General features: G+C 46.9%; 1 protein-coding gene across 4 annotated transcripts in view; it reads left to right on the plus strand.

Annotated features, from left to right (window-relative positions):
- The window catches only part of fancc (FA complementation group C), a 330390-nt gene that overhangs the window by 42131 nt on the left and 273120 nt on the right, over positions 1-15139 (plus strand). The gene's annotated exons all lie outside the window — the stretch shown is intronic.

Genomic DNA, 15139 nt, shown 5'->3' on the forward strand with positions numbered 1-15139 from the left:
AAGAGCACTTCCTGTAATTCTACTGGGATGAGCTGTGGGCGAAGGCTGCTTGCTTTTGATCAGAAAAATCAATTAAGTTAAAGATGCTTTGAACCAGGATGTGTGAATTAAATATGGTTAACAACAATAGTGTCAAATTACCCGCCCTAGAGGATGTTGATTTGTAATCCTCATTAACACCCGTCATGGTCATCCTTTTGTTTTTGTGTCTGTGTCTATAAATTGTAAAGATTGTTGGTATTGTTACCTGCAGCTAACAGGCCTACAAAACCCGTCGTTCTTTTGTGGAATTATGAGTATATTAAAAAAATAATCACATTTTGTGTTAGCATTTCATTTTATCATGCTGTGGGGCATGGGGCTGAATTGTGCTCTGTAAACTTGCATTTACGTAAGTTCGATAAAGATTCTGTTTGTGCTAATGAGCAAGACTGCTTATTTTCAAATTCTGTCGGAAGAATTCAGAAGTACTTGTTTGATTTGGTTTGTTTAATTAGCCCCATGTGATTTTTTTCCAGACTTCTAGTTCTCCATTGAACTGTTCAATATGTCATTTATACTGCTTGCTTCTGTAAATTGATGAATAAGCATGTTCTCCTGGCCAACATTGCTCTCCCAACCAGTGCAACCAAGACAGATTAACTGGTCATTTATCTCATTGCTGTTGTGGTACCTTACTATATGCAAAATGTCTGCCATGTTTGCCTACATAATGACAATGACTATACTTCTAATCAGCTCCGCTGGGTAGACCACATAGTTCGCATGCCAGACACGAGACTCCTAAAGCAAGCGCTCTATTCGGAACTCCTTCACGGCAAACGAGCCAAAGGTGGGCAGCGGAAATGTTACAAGGACACCCTCAAAGCCTCCCTGATAAAAGTGCAACATCCCCACTGACACCTGGGAGTCCCTAGCCAAAGACCGCCCTAAGTGGAGGAAGTGCATCCGAGAGGGCGCTGAGCTCCTCGAGTCTCGTCGCCGAGAGCATGCAGAAATTAAGCGCAGGCTGTGGAAAGAGCATGCGGCAAACCAGTCCCACCCACCCCTTCCCTCAACGACTATCTGTCCCACCTGTGACAGAGTCTGTGGTTCTTATATTGGGCTGTTCAGCCACCTAAGAACTCATTTTAAGAAGCAAGTCTTCCTCGATTCTGAGGGACTGCCTATGATGATGACTTCTAAAAGTAATTCATTGGCTGCAAAGTACTTTGGGCACCCTGAGGATGTGAAGAAGGACCATATAAATTCAAGTTCATTCTTACCTATTGTAACAGGTTATAAACTATTATGTGACAGGGGCCACTCTTCTGAAGTGAGGTGAGTTGTAGGGGAATCTTGCATACTATCCAGTTACAAGCATATAATAAGAAGTATATTTTTTTCCCTGTTGCTCACTATGTATGAAAAAGGAGAGGAAAAGACTAATTGCTCCATCTAGTCTACCATATGCAGACAATTTGCATGTACCATCAAACCACCCCTCCAAAAGGAGAAAAACACTTTAGGACAATTTAGGAAAAGATTCTGTGGCCGAATTCTATATTTTCAGATTTTGACCTGTTGCCCCACTGGTCCTCCCCTCTATCAAGCTCAAATAACCTATCCATCTGAACACTTCAACATTTGACAGACCTCAATCATATCATCTCAAAATCAATGCTTCTTTGCTGAAAGCCCCAGTTCCCTGAGCCTCCCCTGATACTTCATAGCCTCGAGCCTTTTGGTGTCCCTTCTCTGGACTTTTCTAGGGCCTTGATCTACCCACTGCATAAAAGGGATCAATACTGGGCACAATATTCTAGATGTAGCTGCACTAAGGCCTTGTGTGAGGCAACAATTGCATTTCTAGTTTTACATTTAACTGTTCTAGCTATACATCCTAATGCCGATATACGTTCCCTACTTTATTTAAACCGTTCCTGATTTTAAACACCTCTGTCAAATCTCCTTGGTCTTCTCTGCTCTAAGGAGAAAAATCACAGCTTTTCCAGTCTTTTTAAAATTCATTCACAAGTTGTGGGCGTCGCTGGCAAGGTCAGCATTTATTGTCCATCCCTAAGTATTGCCCTTGAAAAGGTGGTGGTGAGCCGCCTTCTTGACAACTAGGCCATTTCAGAGGGCAGTTAAGAATCAACGACATTGCTTTGAGTCTGGAGTCACATAGGCCAGACTGGGTAAGGATGGCAGATTTCCTTCCGTAAAAGACATTAGTGAACCAGATACGTTTTTCTGACAATCCGGTAGGTATATGGTCACCATTACTGATACCAGCTTTTTATTCCAGATTGATTCAACTGAATCTAAATTCTGCAGCTGCCGTGGTGATTTTGAACTCATGTTTCTGGATTATTAGTCCAGGCCTCTGAATTACTAGTCCAGTAATATTATCACTGTTACCATTCCCTATAGTCTCTCCGCGTAACTGTAATCCCTCATCCCTGGAACCATTCTAGTCATCCATCATCATAGGCAGTCCCTTGAAATCGAGGAAGACTTGCTTCCACTCTAAAAGTGAGTTCTTAGGTGACTGAACAGTCCATTACGGGAATTACAGTGTCTGTCACAGGTGGGACGGATGGTTGTTGGAGGAAAGGATGGGTGGGGAGTCTGGTTTGCCGCACGCTCCTTCCGCTGCCTGCGCTTGGTTTCTGCATGCTCTCGGCGATGAGACTCGAGGTGCTCAGCGCCCTCCTGGATGCTCTTCCTCCACTTAGGCGGTCTTTGGCCAGGACTCCTAGGTGCCGGTGGGGATGTTGCATTTTATCAAGGAGGTCTTGAGGGTGTCCTTGAAATGTTTCCTCTGTCCACCTGAGGCTCGCTTGTCGTGAAGGAGTTCCGAGTAGAGCGCTTGCTTTGGGAGTCTTGTGTCAGGCATGCAGACAGTGTGGCCCACCCAACGGAGCTGGTCGAGTGTGGTCAGTGCTTCGATGCTGGGGATTTGGCCTGATCTAGAACACTAACGTTGGTGCGTCCGTCCTCCCAGGGGATTTGCAGGATCTTGCGGAGACATCGTTTGTGATATTTCTCCAGTGATTTGAGGTGTCCACTCTATATGGTCCACGTCACTGAGCCATACAGGAGGGCAGGTATCACTACAGCCCTGTAGACCATGAGCTTGGTGCCAGATTTGAGGACCTGATCTTCGAACACTCTCTTCCTCAGCCGGCCGAAGGCTGCGCTGGCGCACTGGAGTTTGTGTTGGACCTCGTCATCGATGTCTGCCCTTGTTAATAATAGGCTCCCGAGCTATGGAAAGTAGTCCACGTTGTCCAGGGCCGCGCCGTGGATCTTGATGACTGGGAGGGCAGTGCTGTTGGCGGGGTCAGGTTGGTGGTCGACCTTTGTCTTATGGGTGTTTAGTGTAAGGCCCATGCTTTCGTACGCCTCGGTGAAGATAGTGACTATGACTTGGAGTTCAATCTCTGAATGTGCGCAGACGCAAGCGTCGTCCGCGTACTGTAGCTTGATGACAGGATGGGACCGTCTTGGATCTGGCCTGGAGACGACGAAGGTTGAACTGGATCCTACTTAGTTCCACTCCAGCGGGGAGTTTGTTGAGCGTGAGGTGAAGCATTGCAGCGAGGAAGATCGAGAAGGGTTTGGCACGATGACGCAGTGGTGGATCCGTTGGTTAGGATCACGGCTTGCATGTCGTCGTGGAACAGGCGGACATGTCTCTTCTGTACCCTGTTCAAAGCCTTCGCATCCTTCCTAAAGTGTAGTGCCCAAAATTGGACACAATACTCCAATACTGAATGTTGGGGAACTCTACTATATACTCACCTCTGCCAATTCAAATAAAAAGAAAAGAAAAACTTGCATTTATATAGCGCCTTTCACGACCTTAGGACATACCAAAGCGCTTTACAGCCACTGAAGTACTTTTGAAGTGTAGTTACTGTTGTAGTATAGGAAACACGGCAGATAGTTTGAGCACAGCAAGCTCCAACTAACAGCAATAAAATAATGACCGGATCATCTATTTTAGGTGTTGGTTGAGGGATAAATATTGGCCAGGACACCAGGAAGAACTCCCCTGCTCTACTTTGAAATAGTGCCATGGGATCTTTTACGTCCACCTTGACTGAATGAAGGCACGTCTCACAGTGTTGCACTCCCTCAGTGCTACACTGAAGTGTCAGCCTAGATTTTGTGCTGAAGTGGGATTTGAATCGCAACCTTCTGATTGAGGCGAGAATGCTGCCACTGAGCCCTAGCTGGCACCTAAATACAGCTAATTAATTATTAAATAAATACAAACAGTTCTGTGTCCAGCTTATAATCTGCCTAACAATCTTACAGAATGCAACCTTATTTAACGATATTCTCTGTGGCACTTTATTGAAGACTTAAGATACAGATTAGCCATGATCTAATTGAATGACAGAACAGACTTGAGGGGCAGACTTGACTACTCTTGTTCCTATGTTCCTAAGCAAGTTAGACTGTGTGTCAACTGTGGCTCACTGGGTAGCACACTCGCCTCTGAGTCAGTAGGTTGTGCGTTCAAAGTCCCTCTCCAGGGACTTGAGCACATAAATCTCGGCTGATACTCCAGTGCAGTGCTGAAGGAGTGCTGCACTGTCGGAGGTGTTGTCTTTCAGATGAGACGTTAAACCGAGGCCCCGTCTGCTCTTTCAGGTGGACGTAAAAGATCCCATGGCACTATTTTGAAGAAGAGCAGGGGAGTTATCCCCGGTGTTCTTACCAATATTTATTCCTCAATCAACATATAACAAAATCGGATTATCTGGTGATTATCACATTGCTGTTTGTGGGAGCTTGCTGTGCGCAAATTGGCTGCTGCATTTTCCACATTATAACAGTGACGACACTCCAAAAGTACTTAATTGGCTGTAAAGCACTTTGAGACATCTGATGGTTGTGAAATGCAAGTCTTTCTTTCAAGTTGCCTATAATTGAAGTCAAACCTACTGGCCGATAATTCCCAGGTTTTGACTTTCTGTCCCTAAATATAGCCACCATATAGGTCTCTTCCCATTCCATGAAAACAACCTAAACCTCAATGAGCTGTTAAATATATGAGCAAGAAGTTTGCATATCACAGCCCCATTTATTTTAGTCATCTAGGATGAATACCATTAGGGCCAGCAGCCTGATCTGCTTTAATAGACCTAATCCTAATCAGGACTCTATCTGCATTAACCTTTATCACCACTGACAATTCCGTATCATCTTGAGTAACAAAATAAGATGCAAAGTGACTATTTTAATATCTCAGCCATTTTTTGAGACTCCATCTAAATCTTTAGCCAAATCTATGCACACACAGTTTTTAATTTTGTATCTCGTCTATCCTTACTTACTTCTCTCACAGACCCTATGTGGCCCTTGGACATTTTGACTTCTAAGATAACAAACATAAAGGTTAACTATCCAAACAGTAGCACAGCCTCGCCTGTGGAAGTTTCTTTTTGAGGTGAGGATGAGTATAAAAAGTTTTGGGAATAAGCATGAATGATAACAAAGGGTTCCTGTTTCTTGTGGATGTATCAAATTGCTAACATTCAAAAATAAAAACTTGTGTGTAATATATCTCTGCCAGTTGTGCCAACAGTCCCATTCTACCTTGATTATTAAGGATTAAGGTCTGGATTTAGTTGCTAAGTGTGAATAGCGGGAATTCTTACCCATACTTTTTATCAAAGGGAAATTGCAGTATAAGCCTTATGGAATGGCTTCACTTACAATTTAGGAACTGGCAGTTTTTTTTTAAAAGCTCTTGAGGAATTAAAAATAAAGTAAGTAATTAAGAAGGATAGATGAGATACACAATGAGAAACACTGGGCATATATTTGGCTGAGGTAAGATTACCACACAGTTTTAGAATTAAAACATCATCCATTTCGCTAAGTGTTTAATATCCCAAAGATGAAGGAAAAATCTACTATGATTGTTGGGTGAATTTCTACATTTTAAACAGACTGTTTAATCAAGAGTATATGTAAAGTTAGTTATTATTTTCTAATTAAATGTCAGTGCCATTTTCCTTATTTGACGCCTGGTGCGCGCAGGATGTTTCTCCACTATTTAGCTTGGCTGTTCTCACCACAAAAACTGAATTGCAATATACATGATGCATTCTTCAAACATGGACTTAGCATAGTGGCAATGGTGAGTGTAAAAGAGAGAACAAACTTGATTTTCAACCTCCTTCCCCAGCCTAAAACTTTCTGGCTATTTGTCTCAGCTGTTATCATGGGCAAACTTGGCAGCCAATTAGCAAATTAGATAAATTACCAATTAATCTGTTTCTTTTTTTGCATTGGTTGAGGGATTAATATTGGCAAGGGCACCAGCCGAACTCCCTGCTTCTTGGAATAGTGACATGGGATTTTTTACGTCCACCAGAACAGGCAGGCGAACCCTCAGCTGAATGTCTTGTCCAAAGCATCTCTGACAATGCAGCATATTATTATCATCATCCTCATCCTCCTCCTCATCATCATCATCCTCATCCTCATCCTCTTCATCTTCATCTTCATCATATTCATCATCATCAATCATCCTCTCAAACGAGGATGACTTGCTTCCACAAGAGTTCACAGATGTTTCAATGAAGGACCCGATGTTCCAGTCCTGAACTCCAATTGAGGGAGTGGAAGGTGCCTGTGCGTGGAATTTTTTTAACGTGTGGTGACCGTTGCACATCAGCCACCACACGGGCTCGACAGAGTTAGGCCTTTATCCAGTGGCAAGGGTTGAACCAGGATGACTGGAGACCTGCTCTGCTGCATGGACCTAGTGCACACACATATCGCAGTGTGGGCTGACCCATGCTGCCCTTGGGCCCTCGGATCTTCTGGGCCCCATACCCTCATTCGCCGCACCTTCGCCCACAATGTTCCAGGGCCCGACGCTCCAGCTCTGTTTATAGCTCTGACCTGCAGTGGTGTTCTCACACAGAAACTATAATAGCACTGGATATGGATGATGTAGTGGAGATGTCAAACATAGAATCGATTTGTTTAGAATTAAGGAATAATAGAAGAGCTATACTATAGGCCACCGAATAGTGGGAAAGAAATGAAGAGCAAATTTGCAGATAAATTACAGAAAAATGCTAGAACTGCAAAGTAGTGATGATGGGGGAGGAATTCCTGAAAGACAACTTTCATGATCAGTGTTTTCTCAGCCCAACTCGGAAGGAAACCGTGCTAGATCTAGTTATGGGAAGTTAAGTGGGGCAAGTGGAGTTTGTTTCAATGGGAGAGCATTTGGGGAACAGTGATTACAATATCATCAGGTTTAGATAGTTGTGGAAAAGGAGTATGAACAATCAAGAGTAAAAATACTTAACTGGAGGAGGGCTAATTTCAGTGAATTGAAAATGGATCTGGTCCAGGTGGACTGGAATCAAAACAGGCAAAACAGTAATTGAACAATGGGAGGCCTTCTAAGAAGAGATGGTTCAGGTACACAGTAGACACATTCCAATAAGGAGCAAAGGAAGGGATGAGGGACTTCAGTTACATGGATAGACTGGAGAAGCTGGGGTTGTTCTCCTTAGAGCAGAGAAGGTTGAGAGGAGATTTGATGGAGATGTTCAAAATCATGATGGATCCAGACAGAGTAGATGATGTTGTGTACCTGTAAAGCATGCACTCCCATGGTCAGCCACCAGGGAGCGCATCCCCTGAAGTCCCAAGGGATCCCAGCATCCCTTGGGAGCACTGTATATAAGCCAGTCCCTAAGGCCTGTTCCTCACTCTGGAGTGTCTTAATAAAGACTGAGGTCACTGTTACTTTAACCTCCCTGTGTGCAGTCTCATCTGTGTTAGGAACACAATAACTGGCGACAAGTATACGAATCCAACGCAAAGATGCAGCAAACTGTGGGCATCCTGGAGAAGTTCTCAGAGGGTGAGGACTGGGAAGCCTATGTCGAACGGCTAGACCAGTACTTTGTAGCCAACGAGCTGGATGGAGAAGGAAGCGCTGCAAAAAGGAGAGCGGTCCTCCTCACGGTCTGCGGGGCACCGACCTACAGCCTCATGAAGAATCTTCTGGCTTCGGTGAAACCCACAGATAAGTCTTATGAGGGGCTGTGTACAGTGGTTCGGGAACATCTTAACCCGAGGGAGAGCATGCTGATGGCGAGGTATCGGTTCTACACGTGCCAGCAATCTGAAGGTCAGGAAGTGGCGAGCTACGTCGCCGAGCTAAGGCGACTTGCAGGACAATGTGAATTTGATGGCTACCTGGAGCAGATGCTCAGAGACTTTTTTGTACTGGGCATTGGCCACGAGACCATCCTACGAAAACTTTTGACTGCAGAGACACCGACCCTCAGTAAGGTCATTGCGATAACACAGGTGTTTATGTCCACCAGTGATAACACCAAACAAATCTCTCCGCACACAAGCGCTAGCAATGTTCATAAATTAACTGGAACTGTGTTTGAGGGCAGAAACCACGAGTCTGCAACTGCCAGCGAGCCTCAGGTGACCCAGATGACTGAGTCCGCAACAAAGGATGAATGCAAGGCAGTTCTCACCTTGTTGGCGTTGTGGAAGCTTCCATCCAGCCTATTCATGCCACTTCAAAGGGTATGCTTGCAAGAGCTGTGGAACAATGGGGCACCTCCAACGAGCTTGCAGACGAGCTGCAAGCTCTGCAAAACCTGCTAACCACCACGTGGCAGAGGAAGATTGGTCCATGGTGAATGAAAGCAATTTTGAGCCTCAGAGAGAGGAGGCAGATGCTGAAGTACACGGGGTGTACACATTTTCGACGAAATGTCCACCTATAATGCTAAATATGAAATTGAATGGCTTACACGTAGCCATGGAACTGGACACTGGCGTTAGCCAATCCATCGTGAGTAAAAAGATGTTTGAGAGACTGTGGTGCAACAAGGCACTCAGACCAGCCCTGAGCCCCATCCACACAAAACTGAGAACGTACACCAAAGAGCTCATCACTGTCCTGGGCAGCGCCATGGTCAAGGTCACCTACGAGGGCACGGTGCACGAACTGCCACTCTGGATTGTCCTGGGCGATGGCCCCACTGCTTGGAAGGAGCTGGTTGGGCAAAATCCGCTGGAACTGTGATGACATCCGAGCGCTATCACATGTCGATGAGGCCTCATGTACCCAGGTTCTTAACAAATTTCCTTTCCTTTTTGAGCCTGGCATTGGAAACTTTTCCGGGGCGAAGGTGCGGATCCACTTGGTCCCAGAGGCACGACCCATTCACCACAAGGCGCGAGCGGTACCTCACATGATGAGGGAGAGAGTGGAACTGGAGCTGGACAGGCTGCAATGCGAGGGCATCATCTCCCCAGTGGAATTCTGCGAGTGGACCAGCCCGATTGTTCCAGTACTCAAAAGTGATGGCACGGTCAGGATTTGCGGCGATTATAAAGTAACTATTAATCGTTTCTCGCTACAGGACCAATACCCGCTATCTAAGGCAGACGACCTATTTGCGACGCTGGCAGGAGGTAAGACGTTCACCAAGCTCGACCTGACTTCGGCCTACATGACGCAGGAGCTGGAGGAGTCTTCGAAGGGCCTCACCTGCATCAACATACACAAGCGACTGTTCATCTACAACAGATGCCCGTTTGGAATTCGGTCGGCTGCAGCGATCTTCCAGAGAAACATGGAAAGCCTACTCAAGTCGGTACCACGCACGGTGGTTTTTCAGGACGACATATTGGTCACTGGTCGGGACACCGCCGAGCACCTACAAAACCTGGAGGAGGTCCTCCAGCGACTGGATCGCGTAGGGCTGCGGCTGAAGAGGTCAAAATGCATCTTCATGGCTACAGAAGTGGAGTTTTTGGGGAGAAAGATTGTGGCGGACGGCATTCGGCCCACAGACGCCAAGACAGAGGCTATCAGGAACGCGCCCAGGCCATAGAACATCACGGAGCTGTGGTCGTTCTTCGCACTTCTCAACAATTTTGGTAACTTCCTTCCGGTGTTAAGCATCCTCTTAGAAGCCCCTACATGTGTTTTGTGTAAAGGTGAGAACTGGGTATGGGGAAAAAAAACAAGTAATTGGTTTTGAGAAAGCCAGAAACATTTTATGCTCCAACAAGCTGCTTCTAGTATAACCCGTGTAAAAGACCTGTGCTAGCATGTGATGCGTTGTCATACGGAGTCGGGTGTGTATTGCAACAAGCTAAAGTTCGGGGTAAAGAAAATGTATCAGTACCTGTTTGGCCTCAAATTTGAGCTGGAAACCGATCATATCCCTGTTCGCTGAAAACAAGGGGATAAATACTAATGCCTCAGCCTGCTTACAAAGGTGGGCACTCGCGCTATCAACGTATAACTATACCATCTGCCACAGGCCAGGCACCAAGAACTGTGCGGATGCTCTCAGTCGGCTACCATTGCCCACCACGGGGGTGGAAATGGCGCAGCCTGCAAACTTGTTGATGGTGGCGCAGCCCGCAGACTTGTTGATAGTCATGGAAGCGTTTGAAAATGATAAATCACCTGTCACGGCCCGCCAGATTAGGACTTGGACCAGCCAAGATCCTCTGCTGTTCCTAGTAAAAAACTGTGTACTGCATGGGAGCTGGGCCAGCATCCCCATTGAAATGCAAGAGCTAATCAAGCCGTTCCAGTGGCGAAAGGACGAGCTGTCCATTCAGGCAGACTGCCTGTTTTGGGGTAACTGCGTCGTGCTACCCAAAAAGGGCAGGGAGACGTTCATCTCGGATCTCCACAGCACATACCCGGATATAGTAATGATGAAAGCGATAGCCAGATCCCACGTGTGGTGGCCCGGTATCGACTCTGACTTAGAGTCCTGTGTAAGGCAATGCAGCGTGTGTGCTCAGTTGAGCAACGCGCCCAGAGAGGCACCACTAAGTTTGTGGTCCTGGCCCTCCAGACCATGGTCGAGGATCCATGTCGGCTATGCGGGCCCGTTTCTCGGTAAAATGTTCCTGGTGGTGGTGGATGCTTTTTCAAAATGGATTGAATGTGTAATAATGTCGGGAAGCACCGCCACCGTCACCATTGAAAGCCTGAGGGCCATGTTTGCCACCCATGGCCTGCCTGACATACTGGTCAGTGACTACGGGCTATGTTTCACCAGTGCCGAATTTAAAGAATTCCTGACCTGCAATGGGATCAAACATGTCACCTCGGGCCTGTTTAAACCAGCCTCCAATGGGCAGGCAGAGCGGGCAGTACAAACAATCAAACAGAGCCTTAAACGAGTCACAGAAGGCTCACTCCAAACCCGCCTGTCCCGAGTACTGCTCAGCTACTGCACGAGACCCCACTCACTCACAGGGGTGCCCCCGGCTGAGCTACTCATGAAAAGGACACTTAAAACCAGGCTCTCGCTGGTTCACCCCAACCTGCATGATCAGGTAGAGAGCAGGCGGCAGCAACAAAATGTAAACAATGGTCGTGCCACTGTGTCACAGAAAATTGATCTGAATGACCCTGTGTATGTGCTAAACTATGGACATGGTCCCAAGTGGACCGCGGGCACGGTGATAGCTAAAGAAGGGAGTAGGATGTTTGTAGTCAAACTAGACAATGGCCAAATCTGCAGAAATCACCTGGACCAAATGAGGTTGCGGTTCACAGACTGCCCTGAACAACCCTCAGCAGACACCACCTTTTTCGAGCCCACAATACACACCCAAAGGATCAATGACACCACCCTTGACCAGGAAATTGAACCCATCACACCCAACAGCCCAGCAAGGCCGGGCTCACCCAGCGGCCCTGCAGGGCCAACAACACACCAGCCCAGCGAGGACACAGCCAACACACCAGAACAGACATTTGTACTGAGGCGGTCCACCAGGGAAAGAAAGGCTCCCGACCGCCTCACCTTGTAAATAGTTTTCACTTTGACTTTGGTGGGGAGTGATGTTTATCTGTAAAGCATGCACTCCCATGTTCTGCCACCAGGGAGCGCATCCCCTGAAGTCCCAAGCAATCCCAGCATCCCTTGGGAGCACTGTATATAAGCTGCCCCCTAAGGCCTGTTCCTCAGTCTGTAGTGTCTTAATAAAGACTGAGGTCACTGTTACTTTAACCTCCCTGTGTGCAGTCTCATCTGTGTTAGGAACACAATAGATATCGTGTGGGAAGGTGTGAGGTTATCCACTTTGGTAGGAAGGATGGAGAAGCAAGTTGTTGTTTAAGTAGGGAGAGATTACAGGATGTTGAGGGATCTGGAGGCCGTTGCGCATGGGGCATGGGGTTGGCGTGTAGGTGTAGCGGGTGGTTAGGGGGGCGCGTGGAAGGTTGTCCTTTGTTGCAAGGGGTTTGCAATGTAGGAGTGGGGAAGTCGTGCTGCAACTGTGCAGGGCGTTGGTGGGACCGCGCCTGGAGTGCTACGTGTTGTTTTGGCCTCCTTGTTTGGGGAGGGATATGCTTGCGCTGGGGGCGGTTTGGGGAGGGTTCACGGGGTTGATTCTTGAGATGGGGGGTTGTCTTATCGGGGAGATTTGAGCGGGATGGGCCTATACTTTTTGGAGTTTAGAAGAACGGGAGGTGATATTCGTGAAGCGTGTGCGATTCTGGGGGGGCTTGGCGGGGTGGTTGCAGAGAGGGTGTTTCCCCTCGTGAGGGTATTTGGAATTGGGGGGCATGGTTTTGGAGTGGGGGGTCGCCCATTTGGAACGGAGGTGGGGAATTTCTTGTTTCGGTGGGTCGTGGATCTTTGGAGTTCTCTGCCCCGGGGAGCTGTGGGGGCTGGGTCATTGAATTTATTTGAAGTGGAGATGGACGGATTTTTGGATGATGGGGAAGTCGGGGGTTGCGGGAAGCGGGCGGGGAGGTGAGGTTGGGGCCAGGATTGGATCAGCCATGGTCTTGTTGGGTGGTGGAGCAGGCTCGAGGGGTCCTGCTCCTATTTCTTATGTTCTTATAAGAATATCTCTTTTTTTTGGTCCCTCTTTGGCCCCACCTTTCCTTTGACTACATTTTTACTATTCCTGTGTTTATAAAAGATTATTGGGTTTATTTTGTATGTCAATCTATTCTCATACTCTTGCCCCTCATTCCCTTTTTTAGATCGCCTCTGTACTTTCTAGATTCACCTTGGTTCTCCACTGTATTATGAATGTTATATTTGTCACAAGCCTACTTTTTCTGTTTCATTTTAACCTCTGTATCTTTACTCAGCCAGGGAACTTTAGCTTTGGATAGAATGATTACAGCTCTCTGCAAAAGTACTTCAGCTAGTCCTACTCATCCACCCTTTCCCTGTAGTCCTGCAAGTTTTTTTCCCTTCAGTTACTTATCCAATTCCCTTTTGAAAGCCACGATTGAATTTGCCTCCAACGCCCTTTCAGGCAGTGCATTCCAGATCTTAACCACTCGCTGCGTAAAAACGTTTTTCCTCATGTCGCCTTTGGTTCTTTTGCCAATCGCCTTAAATCTGTGTCCTCGGGTTCATGACCCTTCCGGCAATTGTAACAATTTCTCTCTATCTATTCTGTCTACTGCACAGGAAGTGCCAACCTAGGTTATGTTCTCAAGTCCTGAAGACAGGGACTTGTACTTATGATTGAAGGAAGACTTCCACTTTGCCGAGATGACATTTGGCCTCGTGTGCATGGGGCAGTTAACATTCTACTTGGAGTCAGTTTTTGCGAACCTCAGATCAGCATTTAGATCAGTTTTATTTGTCAGACCTGTTTGTATTGTTCCACATAAATCTAGTTAAATAACAGTTAGCCACCATTCTGTCATCAGGGCTGCATTGGGCGTTGGGTGGGCCACATTGTCTGCCTGCCCGACACAAGACTCCCAAAGCAAGTGTTCTACTCGGAACTCCTACACAGCAAGCGAGCCCCAAGTCGGCAGAGGAAACGTTTCAAGGACACCCTCAAAACCTCCTTGATAAAGTACAACATCCCCACCGACACCTGGGAATCCCTGGCCAAAGACTGCTCTAAGTGGAGGAAGAGCATCCGGGAAGGCACTGAGGAACTCGAGTCTCGTCGCCGAGAGCATGCAGAAAACAAGCGCAGGCAGGGGAAGGAGCGTGCGGCAAACCAGACTCCCTACCCACCCTTTCATAGAAACAGAAATTAGGTACAGGAGCAGGCTATTCGGCCCCTCGAGCCTGCACCGCATTCAATAAGATCATGGCTGATCATTCAACCTCAGTACCCCTTTCCTGCTTTCTCTCCAGACCCCTTAATCCCTTTGGCTGTAAGGGCCATATCTAACTCCCTTTTGAATATTATCTAACGAACTGGCCTCAACAACTTTCTGCGGTAGAGAATTCCACAGGTAACCACTCTCTTGAGTGAAGAAGTTTCTCTTCATCTCGTTCCTAAATGGCTTACCCTTTATTCTTAGACTGTGACCCCTGGTTCTGTAACTCCCCAGCAATGGAAACATTCTTCCTGCTTCTAACCTGTCCAATCCTGTCAGAATTTTATATGTTTCTATGAGAGCCCCTCTCATTCTTCTAAATGCCAGTGGATACAAGCCCAGTTGATCCAGTCTCACCTCATATGTCAGTCCTGCCATCCTGGGAATCAATCAGGCGAACCTTCGCTGCACTCCCTCAATAGCAAGAACGTCCTTCCTCAGATTAGGAGACCAAAACTGAACACAATATTCTAGGTGTGGCCTCACCAAGGCTCTGTACAACTGCAGTAAGACCTCCCTGCTCCTATATCAAATCCTTTAGCTATGAAGGCCAACATGCCATTTGCCTTTCTCACCGCCTGCTGCACCTGCATGCCAAACTTCAATGACTGATGTACCATGACACCCAGGTCCCGTTGCACCTCCCCTTTTCCTAATCTGTCACCATTCAGATAATAATCTGTCTTCCTGTTTTTGCCACCAGTGGATAACCTCACATTTATCCACATTATACTGCTTCAGCCATGCATTGGCCCACTCACCTAACCTGTCCAAGTCACCCTGCAACCTCTTAGCATCCTCCTCACAGCTCACATCGCCACCCAGCTTCGTGTCATCTGCAAACTTGAAGATATTACATTCGATTCCTTCATCTAAATCATTGATGTATATTGTAAATAGCTGGGGTCCCAGCACAGAACTCTGCGGCATCCCACTGGTCACTGCCTGCCATTCTGAAAAGGACCCGTTTATTCCGACTCTTTGCTTCCTGTCTGCCAATCAGTTCTCTATCCATGTCAA

This window comes from Pristiophorus japonicus, chromosome 1 (assembly GCF_044704955.1).
Source record: "Pristiophorus japonicus isolate sPriJap1 chromosome 1, sPriJap1.hap1, whole genome shotgun sequence".
NCBI classification, from domain to species: domain Eukaryota; kingdom Metazoa; phylum Chordata; class Chondrichthyes; family Pristiophoridae; genus Pristiophorus; species Pristiophorus japonicus.